This window comes from Anabrus simplex, chromosome 2, assembly GCF_040414725.1.
Source record: "Anabrus simplex isolate iqAnaSimp1 chromosome 2, ASM4041472v1, whole genome shotgun sequence".
Classification (NCBI taxonomy): Eukaryota; Metazoa; Arthropoda; class Insecta; order Orthoptera; family Tettigoniidae; genus Anabrus; species Anabrus simplex.
The window spans coordinates 185,417,740-185,433,788 of NC_090266.1; the positions used below are offsets into that span (position 1 = coordinate 185,417,740).

General features: G+C 41.0%; 2 protein-coding genes across 6 annotated transcripts in view; one reads left to right on the top strand and one right to left on the bottom strand.

The window, feature by feature from the left end:
• The window catches only part of LOC136863993 (glutamine amidotransferase-like class 1 domain-containing protein 1), a 717,178-nt gene that overhangs the window by 648,469 nt on the left and 52,660 nt on the right, over positions 1-16,049 (bottom strand). The window lies entirely within an intron of this gene.
• The window catches only part of bgm (bubblegum), a 514,443-nt gene that overhangs the window by 203,868 nt on the left and 294,526 nt on the right, over positions 1-16,049 (top strand). Inside the window, exon 1 of one of the 5 annotated variants that reach the window (XM_067140467.2) lies at positions 14,178-14,424. The exons of the other annotated variants lie outside the window; for them this stretch is intronic. The gene's annotated coding sequence lies outside the window, so the exon portion shown is untranslated. Of the gene's footprint in view, positions 1-14,177; positions 14,425-16,049 lie in introns of those variants that run through there. 5 annotated transcript variants of the gene reach the window in all.

The window sequence follows — 16,049 nt, forward strand, 5'->3', positions numbered from 1 at the left end:
GGTTGACGTCAGGAAGGACATCCGGTCATAAAAACCCGCCATGACTGATTCATCTCACCTCACACCCTACCACGTAGAGAAGCAAACAAACAAACAAACAAACAAACAAACAAACAAAAAACAAACAAACAAACAAACAAACAAACAAACAAACAAACAAACAAACAAACAAACATTTATTGATGCCACGGTAACTCATAAAGGTTTCCAGTGACCGCGCAATCGGTAAGAGCTAAGGGTGGGAAAGTAGTTGTTGTGGCCTTAATTTAAGAACAGTCCCGGCATCTTTAGTGATAATGACGGAGGGGTTCGAACCCACCACATCCTGAATGTGAGCTTGCAGCTTCACGGTCTGTACCGCGCAGCCCACTCGCGTTACTGTGAAGAAGCGGACCATTGTCAATCCGCTTATAAGCGCTCTCAAATGCTATTAGATAATTATATTCATTACGGTACGAAAATACTGCATTCTTGTACAGTTACCCTAGACATAAAACATTGAATAGTGCACTATATAGGACTACGTGAACACATGCCAACCATGTATACAGGGCGATGTCATACCCGACGTCATAGTGTGTCACAGAGAGGCAGGGATTTAATATATCCAAAAACTAAGTCCAAATTTTCACTACTGCGCATGTGCAATGACTTTTGTTAATTAGCAATTCACTAGGAACAAAAAATCCTTCATGACGTATGACGTCAAAAGCATTTAACGATTGATTTTGTACTCAGCAGTTCGCAATTTATATTTCTTTGGGTCATAAACATGGTCGCCAACATGCACGTTGTTAAAAATAGACTGAGATACAACGGAAACCGGTGGTGTGTTGTTGAATACTGTTGGTACAACTGCCACTACTGTTTTATGCATGTATGTTTGTCACTTTTCAAATTCTGAAGCATTGATATATCGATTACGTGGTTAGTCACTATGCGATCTTAAAATTAAAATGTTGAGGAATTGTCGTGTAGATACGTAACTTCATGTGGTTTAGTTCATTTGGAGTGTGCATGAAATGAAAAGAAAGAGTGTTGCTAGTGTAATATTCCACTGCCGGTGATGTCCAGTGTATTGTGAGTACTGCAGTTCAATTTAATATAGTTATATTAAGTGTTTTAGAACTACTATTCTTAATCTCAAGCCGTTTCTGACAGTGTCACATACGAAAATCAGAACCAGTTCCAAGTTTTCAAGTGTTAACAATTGGACTGTTCTGAATATGTGTATGATTATCCGTATTTCTGCACGATTTTCTGGTGTTACGATAATATTTTCGAGGATTATATCGTCACGCCTGCGAAAACCGCTATGTGATAATAGTTCTAGAGAAATACTGACCCGCATCACATATATTATGAAGAGCGAGAATTCCTTGACAACATCCGCCCATATTGAACCCTATGGTAGATGACAGAACCTTACCGGCTAATGTTCTAAGCTAATATGTTTCGCATAGCGACTTTGGCAAGCGCAATGACGATATGTCTGATTTAATTACTTTAAAACGTTTTTACCTTGTTTTATACTTCGTACTTACTTTGATATTTTGCTATTTAATTGTGACGTCATAGAACGATGGGTCTCTTTCATGTAGATATGTTAACCATGTGATGTGTGACGTCATAAACAAGAATAACAAATCATTTCCTCAGCCACACTTCGAAAATACGATAAATTGTTAATTCCATAAAAATTAAGGCAATTAATATTTTCGTATATAATAATAATAATAATAATAATAATAATAATAATAATAATAATAATAATAATAATAATAATAATAATAATAATAATAATAATAATAATGTTATTGTTTTGTACTCCTTTCTATCTACTTTTGGCGGTTTTCGGAAGCACCGATGTGCCCCGCAGGAGTTACTTTACGTGATAGTGAATCACCGACGCGATGTCCGACTCGTTGGCTGAATGGTCAGCGTACTGGCCTTCGGTTCAGAGGGTACCGGGTTCGATTCCCGGTCGGGTCGGGGATTTTAACCTTAATTGGTTAATTCCAATGGTCCGGGGCTGGGTGTTTGTGCTGTCCCCAACATTCCTGCAACTCACACACCACACATAACACTATCCTCCACCACAATAACACGCAGTTACCTACACATGGCAGATGCCGCCTACCCTCATCGGAGGGTCTGCCTTACAAGGGCTGCACTCGGCTAGAAATAGCCACACGAAATTATTATTATTACCGACGCGATGACGTATTTGAGCACCTTCAAATACCACTGGACTGAGCCAGGTTCGAACCCGCGAAGTTGCGGTCAGAAGACCAGCGCCTCCACCGTCTGAGCCACTCAACCCGACTTTTCGCACCTATGTTTTTTTGACATGGTAAATTCGCCAAATATGTTTAAAAAATGTAGAACCCGTTCTAGCAACGGTCCATTTCCTTACCGAAACTAGCCAGTAAACGGGGCCATCGAACTCGATGCTCCAAAACCATGATATTTTGATAGAAGTTTAATGTCGCAGTATCACATGCAGATTTTCGGCGACGCTAGAATGGGAAAGGCTAAGCATGGGAAGATAGTGCCCATAACCTTAATTAAGGTACAGTCTCGGCATTTGCCTAGTGTGGAAACGATAAACCATCTTCAGGCCAGCTGACGGTGGGGGTTTCGAGCCTTCCGTCTCCCGAACTGAAGCTTAGACGTACACAAGTACACTTGCTTGGTTAATCCCAAGCCCTCACACCGCCGGCTGCGCAGTAGCATATGACGGGGGAAGAGTGGACATAGCGCGTGCCGCCATGTTGAAGGCGCTCCTCTGAGGAGACTGTGCCACGAAATGAATGTATTCACTTACATTGTCTAAGCATGAAGTAACACCTGTCGAAGTGTTATTTTTATTCTTATGACATGAGATAATACAGCATTTTTTCAACTTGCTTAGATTTAAGTCTTCTTCAAATGAGGAAAATTATCCCACTGAAGCTCAACTTGTAGGATCCCAAAAACATATAGCTGCTATTTAAGATTCAGGAGATCAAATGAAATGTATCGGGACTGACCTGTCTAAGGCTTTTGAAAGAGTAGAACATGGGGACTACTGACAAAAAATGAGTGCAGTTGAACTATATAAAAGAGTGACTGAATGGGTGGCTCTATTTCTAGAGAATAGAAGTCAGAAAATTAGAGTAGTTGAAGCATTATCTGATACTGTTATCATTAAGAGGGGAATTCCTTAAGGCAGTATTGTTGGACCTTTGTGTCTTACTATATATAAGAGAAGGTCCAAATATGGCCTAACACTTTCTTTCTGTGATATTACTGGAAAACCACTGTAGACAGAAATGAAGAAATAACTGCAAATATTAACTGGATCTATTAGCCAGAGCATTCAAACATGAACATTTGAAACACAGCAATGATCTAAGCACAAATCAAGATTTAATAAAATGTGTCACTTTGTTAGTTTTCCATTCAGTGGTATAAATATGGACTACCTTTAAAATTACTTAAAAACAACATGAAAACAAGGCATTAAGCAAAAGAATCACAGTAATGATACTGGAGACAAATAATAAATACGCATAAAACATAGGAGTAATACTGCATACAGTATTTACAAAAGTCGCAAATGTATTGTTCCTTTTCTGCACCCGCACAGTCACTGTCTGCCCAGATGCAACACATAATTCACAAGAAGTGTTTTCGTAAAATTTTCCCTCGCAAAACATGCATAGTGCATCATCATCTCGCGGCCTTGCATCTCCCAGAGAATCTTTATCATTATGCAAATTCGTCAATATGCCTACAGACTCTTCGGAATCAGAATCTGAACTCCGTTCTCGAAGAGTCTGTTTTACTTTTCCTTGGAATGTATCTCCACCTTTTCCAGATACGCTTTTCCCTGCCTTCCTCCTTGCTGTCGTTTGGACCCTCAATTTTCTTCCTGCACCTTCTGTTCCTAGATATCAATCAATCAATCAATCAATCAATCAATCAATACTGATCTGCATTTAGGGCAGTCGCCCAGGTGGCAGATTCCCTATCTGTTGCTTTCCTACCCTTATCCGAAATGATTTCAAAGAAATTGGAAATTTATTGAACATCTCCCTTGGTAAGTTATTCCAATCCCTAACTCCCCTTCCTATAAATGAATATTTGCCCCAGTTTGTCCTCTTGAATTCCAACTTTATCTTCATATCGTGATCTTTCCTACTTTTATAAACGCCATTCAAACCTATTCGTCTACTAATGTCATTCCACGCCATCTCTCCGCTGACAGCTCGGAACATACCACTTAGTCGAGCAGCTCTTCTTCTTTCTCTCAATTCTTCCCAACCCAAACATTGCAACATTTTTGTAACGCTACTCTTTTGTCGGAAATCACCCAGAACAAATCGAGCTGCTTTTCTTTGGATTTTTTCCAGTTCTTGAATCAGGTAATCCTGGTGAGGGTCCCATACACTGGAACCATACTCTAGTTGGGGTCTTACCAGAGACGTATATGCACTCTCCTTTACATCCTTACTACAACCCCTAAACACCCTCATAACCATGTGTAGAGATCGGTACCCTTTATTTACAATCCCATTTATGTGATTACCCCAGTGAAGATCTTTCCTTATATTAACACCTAGATACTTACAATAATCCCCAAAAGGAACTTTCACCCCATCAACGCAGTAATTAAAACTGAGAGGACTTTTCCTATTTGTGAAACTCACAACCTGACTTTTAGCCCCGTTTATCAACATACCATTGCCTGCTGTCCATCTCACAACATTTTCGAGGTCACGTTGCAGTTGCTCACAATCTTGTAACTTATTTATCACTCTATAGAGAATAACATCATCCGCAAAAAGCCTTACCTCCGATTCCACTCCTTTACTCATATCATTTATATATATAAGAAAACATAAAGGTCCGATAACACTGCCTTGAGGAACTCCCCTCTCAACTATTACAGGGTCAGACAAAGCTTCACCTACTCTAACTCTCTGAGATCTATTTTCTAGAAATATAGCAACCCATTCAGTCACTCTTTTGTCTAGTCCAATTGCACTCTAGCGTCCTGCTGCTCTTATTCCTGAGGTTTGGCTATCAGCTTCCCATGTTTAGGCCAATACGTTAATGATATTTGGACAGTTGTGGTGGTCTACAGTTATTAAAAATAAACTCATGTATTTCCCCAACTGAAAGCTCTGATATTTAAGAGCACGTATCACATATCTCGATATCTCTTATTACGATGAGCGACAAGCAAAGGAGTGATTCACCTGTAAAACTTTTAGCGGCCCCTGGGGTGACTCTACGCACTGTAACACGAGATGTACGAATCACTTCCTCCACCATACTGACGCATCTTGCATTCCTGCCTTGTAGCCTTGAGCCTCGTCAGCTCCAACACCCCCTGCCAGGCTACAGCATCGTGCAGCCCCAATATCAACACTAGCCCATATTTGAACCTTCTCCTCTAACATTTGAGTAAAGATCTGGAATCGCAGATAAGACTTTTTTCGGATGATGTTATACTGTATAGAGTAATACATAAGTGACAAGATTAGGTAATAATGTTATTGGCTTTACGTCCAACTAACTACTTTTGGGGTTTTCGGAAACGCCGAGGTGCCAGAATTTAGTCCCGCAGCAGTTCATGTACGTGCCAGTAAATCTACCGACTCGAAGCTGACGTATTTGAGCACTTTCAAATAGCACCGAACTGAGCCAGGATCGAAATTGCCACGTCGGGGTCAGAAGGCCAGCTCCTCAATCGTCTGAGCCACTCAGCCCGGCTACATTAGATCGTAAGCGAGTGCAAAGAAACCTCGACATTGTGGTGAGATGGACAGAAGGCAATGGTATGATGGTAAGGGGTGAACAGTCAGATTGTGAGTTTCCCAAAGAGGAAAAGTCCTCTCAGTTTTAATTATTGCGTCGATGGGATGGAAGTTCCTCGTGTAGATCACTGTAAGTGCCTAGGTGTTAAGGAAGGATCTTAGTATCTTGGGTAATCAAATAAACAGGATTGTAAATAAATATTACAAATATATTCATGTGTTTATGAGGGTGTTTAGGGATTGTAGTAAGGATGTAAAGGAGAGGGCACAAACGTCTTTGGTAAGTCTACAATTAGAGTATGGTGCTAGTGTAAGGGTTACTTGATTAGAGAACTGGAAATATCGACAGAAAGCAGCTCGATTTGTTCTGGGTGATACAGGCAGCGTTACGAATATGTTGCGAACTTTGGGCTGGAAAGACTTGGGAGAAAGGAGACGAGCTGCTCGACTAAGCGGTATGTTCCGAGCTGACACTGCAGATATGACGTCCAGTGATATTAATAGACGAATAAGTTTGAGTGGTGTTTTAAAAAGTATGAAAGAATATAATATGAAGATAAAGTTGGAATTCAAGAGGACAAATTTGGGCAAATATTCCTTTATAGGTACAGGAATTAGGGACTGGATAACGTATTAAATAAGTAGGGCAGCATTAGCACGCTTTATGAATTTAATTAAGAAGTAAGAAAGTCTTTGATGAATCCGTGAATGAAACAGCGCCTTTTTTCTTGAGTCACGATCATAGCGGGTGTACTTAAAATTATGTCGATATGGTAGAAACGGGAATAGAACCCGGCCTAACCGAGCAGAAATCTGCAATGCTAACCCCCCTCTGGGTGAGCTCTGTAGATGAGTACCATTTTGTACACTTGATTATAGATTTTAAAATAGGAAGTTTCGCAGAAGAGAGCCACTTTGTACTTTTGATGGCAGTTATTAAATCTGTTTTGAAATGAAGTTATTTACCTGTGGGAAAATCCTGCTCTACAAGCTAACTAATGAATCAGTGAAGGCCAGACATAAGTGGTGGCACACTGTCTATAATAAATTAACTATCGGGTCCTTGGGAAATTAACCCTTTCCTGTTATATGTTACATAAAATAATGCGAAATTTCATTAATAAAAGCTTTTTAAGAGAAAACACTTTCATTACCACTCGTCAAGAACAGGAGATAATTTTAGATGGTTTTTAATAATACCAATAGATGATAAACCCATTTATTACTTAGGAAATGTACGTTGATCATGAAGAAATTAACCCCATGCAATACTGGCTTGAACCATGCTATTAGCTGGGATAGTGAATTATGAGACAAAATTACAGTAATCATCATACAGAGACAGTCCTATGATGTGGTATTTAAAAAAAATACACAAGCACCAAAAATGAAGGCTGAGTGTAGTGTGCTATTAACAGGCAACATTAGTCATTTCCTGGTCCTTGAAACTCAAGCCAGGTGACAATGTTGAAAGTTGGTCATCTCAACTTACTTCACGAGGCGGATGAGTAATTCATAAGCCACAATTCGCCACACAATTCATTAGCCATAATTCTGTTGACAGCTGTTATTAAGATCAATTTCACTTCTTCGTACGTAGCAATCACTCGGTATGACGTGGATTCGATTCCCCATCAGGAAATTGAGAAAGAAATAGTCCAGCATTTCCAGAGAGGTTCATAGCCCTAGGATTCCCTCAGCCTACGATAGTATTGAGTATAGTGTCCAGCCAGCTCCATGTCGGAGCGATCAGCGACTTGCCCTTCTGTTCTCGGGGGTACCGAGTTCGATTATCAGCTGGGTCGAGGGATTTTAATACTAAACAGTTAATTCCATTGACCCGGGACTGGGTATTTGTGCTATCCCCGACATTTCCACAACATACGCACCAAACTAATATGCAGTTTCCCGTACTCAGCAGACGCCACTGACCCTCATCGGAGGGTTTTCCTTACCAGTCCAGAAATAGCCACGCGAAATAATAATAATAATAATAATAATAATAATAATAATAATAATAATAATAATAATAATAATTATTATGTCCGACTCGTTGGCTGAATGGTCAGCGTACTGGCCTTCGGTTCAGAGGGTCCCGGGTTCGATTCCCGGCCGGGTCGGGGATTTTAACCTTCATTGGTTAATTCCAATGGCCCGGGGGCTGGGTGTTTGTGCCGTATCCAACATCCCTGCAATTCACACACCACTCCACCACAATAACACGCAGTTACCTACGCATGGCAGATGCCGCCCACCCTCATCGGAGGGTCTGCCTTAAAAGGACTGCACTCGGCTAGAAATAGCCACACGAAATTATAAATTATTATTATTATTATTATTATTATTATTATTATTATTATTATTTCTTCCTTTCTTAATCATTTTACCCTCCAGGGTCGGTTTTTCCCTCGGACTCGGCGAGGGATCCCACCTCTACCACCTCAAGGGCAGAGTCCTGGAGCGTGAGACTTTGGGTCGGGGAATACAACTGGGAAGGAGGCCCAATACTTCGCCCAGGTGGCCTCACCTGCTATGCTGAACAGGGACCTCGTGGAGGAAGGGGAATTTGGAAGGGATATACAAGGAAGAGGAAAGGAAGCGGCCGTAGCTTAAGTTGGGTACCATCTCAGTATTTTCCTAGAGGAGAAGTGGGAACCACGAAAAACTACTTCGAGGATGGCTAAGATGGGAATGGAACACCCCTCTACTCAGCTGACCTCCCGAGGCTGAGTGGACCCCGTTCCAGCCCTCCTACCATGTTTTAAATTTCGTGGTAGAGCCAGGAGCCACTGGCCACTATTATTATTATTATTATTATTATTATTATTATTATTATTATTATTATTATTATTATTATTATTATTATTATTATTATTATTATTATAGTGATTCTTAGTTTTATGCCTGAAGTAAATAACTCTCTGGCTGAATACAGCAGTTAGCGTTGTGGTCTTCGGATTGAGGGGTTCGGCTTCCATTCCAGCCAAGTCGTCAAATTTGGACGGCATATGGCTTGTTTTGATGCGTGGGTATTTGTCCTATCCCAAAAATTCCCGAGACTAGCGCAATATACCCATCTCTACAGCACTAAAACACAGTTCACTTCCTACGGCAAAAGCTACCCACTTTCAGCGGAGGGTCTGCCTTACATGGGCTGCAGCAGGCTGAAATAGCTACATGATTGTTTCTATTTTAACCGAATTCAAAGGCGGCTGGGCATAGATCTAACCATTTTTTTCACTTTACCTGCAGGGTTCTTCGTGACCCGCGTAGAAATGGTCCTTCCTCCCGCAGGGATTGTTTAATTGTGACACGTGTGTGACAAGCACGATTCCGGTTGCTTCCACTTACTTATGCCAGCACCTTTCTCTTCTGTGCGTGGTCAACTCTTGTTGCTCTTGGTAAGGGTCTTGAGGCCTCTGTGCTTACTGTGTATTTAATGCTCGGGTTCGAGGGGCGCCTGCATGGAGTGTGTGTATTTGATCATCATCAATCCAACAATCAATCTGTACAACTGATCCGGATTTTAGGGCTGCCGACTAGGTGGCAGATTCCCTATCAGTTGTTTACCTAACATTTTCTTAAATGATTTTGAAGAAGCTGGAAAATTATTCCAGCCTCTATTTCCTCTTCCTGGGTACGAATATTTGCCCAAATTTGTCCTCTAGAATGACAAGTTCACCGATCTCTCTCACTTATGATAACTATATTAGCTTATTCGTCCACTAATACCATTCCATGCCATCTCTCCGCTGACAGCTCGGAACATAACCGCTTAGTCGAGCAGCTCGTCTCCTTACACCCGAGTTTTCCCAGCCCAACGTTTACAACACTTTCGTAACACTACTTTTTTTATCGGAAAATGAAATGCCGTATAGCCTTTAGTGCCGGGAGTGTCCGAGGACAAGTTCGGCTCGTCAGATGCAGGTCTTTTGATTTGACTCCCGTAGGCGACCTGCGCGTCGTGATGAGGATGAAATGATGATGAAGACGACACATACACTCAGCCCCAGTGTCAGCGGATTTAACCAATTATGGTTAAATTTCCAGACCCTGCCAGGAATCGAACCCAGGACCCCTGGGATCAAAGGCCAGACTTGGAGCCGGACTCTTTTCTCAGAAATCACCCAGAAGAAATCGTGCTGCTTTCCTTCGGCTCGTTTCGAATTCAGAAATCAAGTAATACTGGTGAGGGTACCATACACTGGAATCATACTCGAACTGGGGTCTTACCATTGAATTGTCCGGCTCCATGGCTAAATCGCATACTGGCCTTTGGTCCGAGGTGCCCGGGTTCGATTCCCGTCCGGATTGGCGACTTTAACTTCCATTAGTTAATTCCGGTGGTTCGGGGGTTGCGTGTTTGTGCCGTCGTCAGCATTAGAATTCATCTCAGGTAGGGCCCCATCCTCACAGACATGAAGGTCGCCTATACGGCGTCTTCTCGAAAGACATGTCCCAGGCCTCTCCGGAGGCCACACACCATTATTAGTCTATTATTAATATTATATTATATTATATTATATTATATTATATTATATTATATTATATTATATTATATTATATTATATATTATATTATATTATATTATATTATTACCAGTGACTTTCATGCCCTCACCTTCACATCCTTACTACAACCCCTAAACACCCTCATAACTATATAAAATCACCTGTAACCTTTATTTATAATCTCCATAATGTGATTTATAGGGAGCGGATTTCTTTTTCGTAATTACGTTTTTTCGTACGTTTTAACACAATGTAGAAAGTTTAGTATTCCTATTGTGCATCCGCAAGTGTAAAAACCTTAATCTTATTTCAAATATAAAACACCTATTTTCACATTTTTTTAATGTATGCACATATTCTAAGAAAATTCATAGTAAGCACATCAATCAGCACTATTATTGTTACTCAATAACATTTGAAATGCATTTGTATTATAAAATGATGCTCTTATTCACATTTTACAGTGTATCTAACGTCATATTTCTTACTCTTTTGGCTATTTATGTTCTTCCCTCCGGAAGTTTGAAGTTGGGCTACGTTGTTACTTTTAGACAGCGATTTGATTTGTTGCACGACTTGTTCCCCTTCATGATCGAGTTAGCTCGCTCGTATTAGTCAGCCCATTCGGGTTTTGTAAATAGAATGTCGCGAAAGATAATCACAGAGATGTAAAGTGACGGAGAATACCGTAGATTGAACTGCGCACTGGAAAGATATTCGCACAACAGAAGGTAATGGGATTGTGACATTCGTACGAGTAAGGTTAGTTGTTCGGATTCGTATGTCATTCCTGTGGTCGTATGATTTTGTCTGAATTTCTTAGGTAGAAGACAGATTTCCTTCACTCTCTGCGCTATTTGTTTATTGAAACAGTGATTCACCGTAAATGCGCCTGGCCTAATTTTAAAAACTACGCGTCGTCAATTGAGATTCCTCAAGAGTTACTGAAAGACTTTGCAAAAATAATTTGGCGTTTATATCTGCTAGTCTGAGTTTCTGGTATAAGATCATAGACATACTCGAAAAATCCATTATCCTGTTGATCGAAACAGTGAAGGAGGTGCATTCTGTTGAAATAAATAGATTCACTCTCGGCCTCGAAGGTACAGAACCTGTTAAAGGCCAAATATCAAAATTTGTTCTGAAAAAACAGAGGGTTCCAAAAAATGTGCGAAGTTGTTTTGTTTTCAATTTGCTTTACGTCGCACCGACACAGATTGGTTTGATAAGGAAAAACCACGGAAAACCACCTTTAGGGCTTCCAACGTTGGGGTTCGAATCCACCAACTCCCGATCTAAGCTTACAGCTGTACGATCCATAACACGTAACCAACCCGCTTAGTGATATTCGCTTCCTTAAAACAATAATAAGGGCTGACTGGCCGAGGCAATAAAGGCGTGTTCGGTTCACTGAAAAGGATGTTGGTTTGATTCCCAGCCAGGAAGTCGAAAAATTTAAGAAACGAGATTTCTACTTCCGGAGGTGCACATGGCCCTGAGGTTCATTCAGCCTACACCTAAAATGAGTACCAGGTAACCTCTACCCCACCAAATGCCGATGTTACGGATTGTGGGTGCCTTTACCATCACCCCTCCCAGGGCCTTCATGGCCTGTATGGAGACGACTTTTTAAAAACAATAACAACCACCAATCAAACAACTTCGTAGTTTTACGTGACTGTTGATACCACGGCCATAGACATTGAGGTGGAATCCGAACTATAGGGGCGTGACCTCTCAGTTAAAACTCCCGCGCACATTAGTACCTTGCTGAGAAGCCGCTGTCATTGCCATGCAGCTATCGGATAAAACCACCAATCACAGATGGTTTTGAACTGGCCTTTAACAGGTCCTGTACCTTCGAGGCCGAGAGAGAATTGCATCTGCTGGCCATATCCACAAGAAACAATTCACATTCAGATTTCAAGCTATGTACAAGAACGAGTGGCCAACAGTAGCTTATCTCAGGAAGGTTGATGGAAGTGGTCTATAATTATTAAATGTTTATTTCTTCTTCCTACTAATTCTTAAAGCAATTAGTGGACGCACTATGGCATCATTGCGGAAGTGTATCTGAAAGTAAATTCTTTCATGATTTAAACATAATTTCACTTGCTACTACCAAGAAACGGCAAGGCCGAGTAGCCTACCTCAGGTCATTCCACGTGGGCAGCCCGACATATCAGGGCTGATAGCAAAGCTTTGCTGTTTACATCGCACCGACTCATGTAGGTCTTATTGCAACGTTCGGATAGGAAAGTGCCAGAGTGGGAAGAAGCCACCGTGGCCTTATTTAAGGAGTGTCTGTTCTAAACGCGCTATTTCCACCCTAAAAAAAGATGTGGAAAAACGCAAGGAAACGTGTAATGAAAGGTACATGGACTGGATTGCTCATGGTATCCGATAGTATTCAACTACTGCAATGTGGACGAAATACTTAAAACATGAAGTGGAAATATCACATTTTGAACAGACACTCCTCAATTAAGGTACAGTCCCAGCATTTGCTTGATGTGAAAACGGGAAGCCATGCAAAACAATCTTCAGGACTGCCGACAGTTGGATTCGAGCCCACTATCTTCCGAATTTCCTGTTTTGGTCCACTTAATATTGCTGCCCCACTGTATACTAATGAATGAATAATATATAGCCTAGTGCACACCGCGGCTATTCCTGAACTTAAATATCGATCTGTCCGCCTCTGTGGTGTAGTGGTTAGCGTGATTAGCTGCCACCCCCGGAGGCCCGGGTTCGATTCCCGGCTCTGCCACGAAATTTGAAAAGTGGTACGAGGGCTGGAACGGGGTCCACTCAGCCTCGGGAGGTTAACTGAGTAGAGGTGGGTTCGATTCCCACCTCAGCCATCCTGGAAGTGGTTTTCCGTGGTTTCCCACTTCTCCTCCAGGCGAATGCCGGGATGGTACCTAACTTAAGGCCACGGCCGCTTCCTTCCCTCTTCCTTTCCTATCCCTTCCAATCTTCCCATCCCTCCACAAGGCCCCTGTTCAGCATAGCAGGTGAGGCCGCCTGGGCGACGTACTGGTCATACTCCCCAGTTGTATCCCCCGACCAAGAGTCTGAAGCTCCAGGACACTGCCCTTGAGGCGGTAGAGGTGGGATCCCTCGCTAAGTCCGAGGGAAAAACCGAACCTGGAGGGTAAACAGATGATGATGATGATGATGAAATATCGATCTTCTAGAGATTCTGTTCTGTTGTTTTCCCGTAATGTCAACATAGACAAACATCAAAGGAATAAAAAGTACAATTGAACTGGACCTATTTTCAACTTTGGTACACCTAGGAGACGAAAACGAAGTATGAGGCAAATATTTCGTGCAAACAAAATTATGATTTTTGATTATGAAGATAATATTGAAAATAGAAACTGTAGAGAAAAGTTCTAAAATTATGAGACAACGCTATTTTAAATAACAACAATGTTTTATCCACCTGTCACAACCATATGTACAATTTGTAGTACATTGAATAAAGCAAGCTGAGCTGAGTGGCTCAGACGGTCAAGCGCTGGTTTTCTGAGCCCAAGTTGGCGGGTTCGATCCCTTATATGTGCTTCTACAGACGTCTTCTAATAGGGGAAGCAAGCTTGGCATGTCCTCTTCAACTCAAATGATTTTATTGTTCCAACCGCTCGAGTGTCATTCCGCACTGCATCTTATGACATAACAAAACAATGAGTACGTTCTCATTGCCCGCTATAATTCTATTCTGTGGGAAACTGAAACCTTACATAACTTCTTAGTCCCTTATTATCAGTCTCCAGTCACTTGACAAGGACAGAATACTTGATGATAAGACGAATGCACGGAGAGTGTAACGAGAGCTTTGTTCCGTTTTCACTCGTCTACTACTTCGGTAGGTATGGGAAAGCGGATGAAACTTGCGCTGTGAGTACTCGTACGCAGAAGTGTTCAAACGTGAACTGAAGTGAGAAGTTACTCTGACAGTTCCCATCCTGTGTTGGTGGTTCTCTTAAACACTACTGCATAGCAGTCATTCCCTTATTTGTGTTCTGTTCAGTGCTAAGTGTGGATAACGGAAACAAAGCTGCGCATTGTTATTTTCTTGGCTAAAAAAATATAACGAGGTAAGCGTACACCTTTTAACCGATTGTGTTTATTACACATAATACTGCATTGCGGTATATGCATAAGTCCCACTCTTGTCATATGTTGGCTGACTCATTATCCACAACCCTCAACATTATACACATAGTTTTTGTCGTAACTCGAAAAGTACTGAAGATATTTGAATGGAATTTTACCTGGTAGCGTATTTTATTTATATTAACAACATGGCCTAGGCCATTTCCATTGAATCAAGTGATTTAACTTTTGAAAAATAATTAGTTCTTGCACATGAGTGGGCTAGGATTATCTTGTCCCAGCCAGCCATGCTTTTAATAAAACTGAATTTTTAATTAAAATCTTTTCAATTTGTGTAAATGTTCTTTTTTTTTTTTGATATTTGCTTTACGTCGCACCGACACAGATATGTTTTATGGCGACGATGGGATGGGGAAGGCCTAGGAGTGGGAAGGAAGCGGCCGTGGCATTAATTAAGGTACAGCCCCAGCATTTGCCTGGTGTGAAAATGGGAAACCACGGAAAACCATCTTCAGGGCTGCCGACAGTGGGGTTTGAACCCACTATCTCCCGATTACTGGATACTGGCCGCACTTAAGCGACTACAGCTATCGAGCTCGGTGTAAATGTTCTTAGAAACAGTTTGTGTTTCTTCTACGTAAACAATTGAGAAGGGGGTTGTAGACATATCATTACAATATTGTGAAACAGCGATTTCTCCGTTTTATAAATCCTGAATTTTATTCTATTCAATAACTAATTTTTGTCTAGAAGTCTTTATAGTCGGAGTTTGATAACGGTGGAATTTATTTTTATTTTGGTGTCAGCCTATACGTGATGTAAAACACCTAATAAAAGCAAAGACGTTTGGGGTGTGTTGTTGTTGTTTGAGTCATCAGCCCACAGACAGGTTTGATACAGCTCTACATGCCACCCTATCACGTGCTAACGTTTTCATTTCTACATAACTACTACATCCTACATCTGCTCTAATCTGTTTGTCATATTTGTATCTTGGTCTACCCCTACCGTTCTTACCACCTACACTTCCCTCAAAAACCCACTGTACATGTTCTGGGTGTCTTAAGCTGTTCCCTATCATTCTATCTCTTCTTCTGGTCAAATTTGGCCAAATTGATCTCCTCTCACCAATTCGATTCAGTATCTCTTCATTCGTGATTCTATCTACCCACCTCACCTTAAGGATTCTTCTGTAAAACCACATTTCAAAAGCTTCTATTCTCTTTCTTTCTGAGCTAGTTACCGTCCATGTTTCACTTCGATACAATGCCACGCTCCACATGAACGTATTCAAAACCATCTTTCTAATTCCTACATCAATGTTCGAGGTGAACAAAGTTGTTTTCTTAAGAAAGACCTTCCTTGCTTGTACTAGTCTGCATTTTATGCCCTCCTTACCTCCACCATCATTAGTTATTTTACTACCCAAGTAACAATATTCATCTACTTCCTTTAAGACTTCATTTCCTAATCTAATATTTACTGCATCACCTGACTTCTTTTTATTAAGTTACTTTAGAGTCACTTTAACCCTAAGGTCTTATGGTGAGTTCTAGCTGTAGAATTTACATTAAATTACATTAGAGTGAAGAATGAAAGGAATATA